This window comes from Cherax quadricarinatus, chromosome 87 (assembly GCF_038502225.1).
Source record: "Cherax quadricarinatus isolate ZL_2023a chromosome 87, ASM3850222v1, whole genome shotgun sequence".
Taxonomy (NCBI): Eukaryota; Metazoa; Arthropoda; class Malacostraca; order Decapoda; family Parastacidae; genus Cherax; species Cherax quadricarinatus.
The window spans coordinates 10,010,925-10,011,268 of NC_091378.1; positions in this window are offsets into that span (position 1 = coordinate 10,010,925).

The following is a 344-nucleotide window of genomic DNA, read 5'->3' on the forward strand; positions in this document are numbered from 1 at the left end:
CCCTGCGTGTTCCCTGACACCCGGGGTGTCCTCATACTCACCTGTACAACAGACGTTGTAATCGACAGCTCCTACTCTGACAACACAGAATTACACAAATAACCCGTACATAGGAAAGAGAATCATATGACGAAGTCCCGGTCGGACTTGGACACTTACAAGTCACACTAACACACGAAGGCGAGGGAACCAGTGTATATAGGAGAGGGGAACCCGGGCGGGACAAAGAGAGGAAGAAAGTAGAAAGTAGAGAAGTAGTGGTAGAGGTAATGGTGGTAATGGATGTGCCTGGGCACTCGAAGACACTATAATACAAAGTATTTCTCTTATATAACCTTATCCAC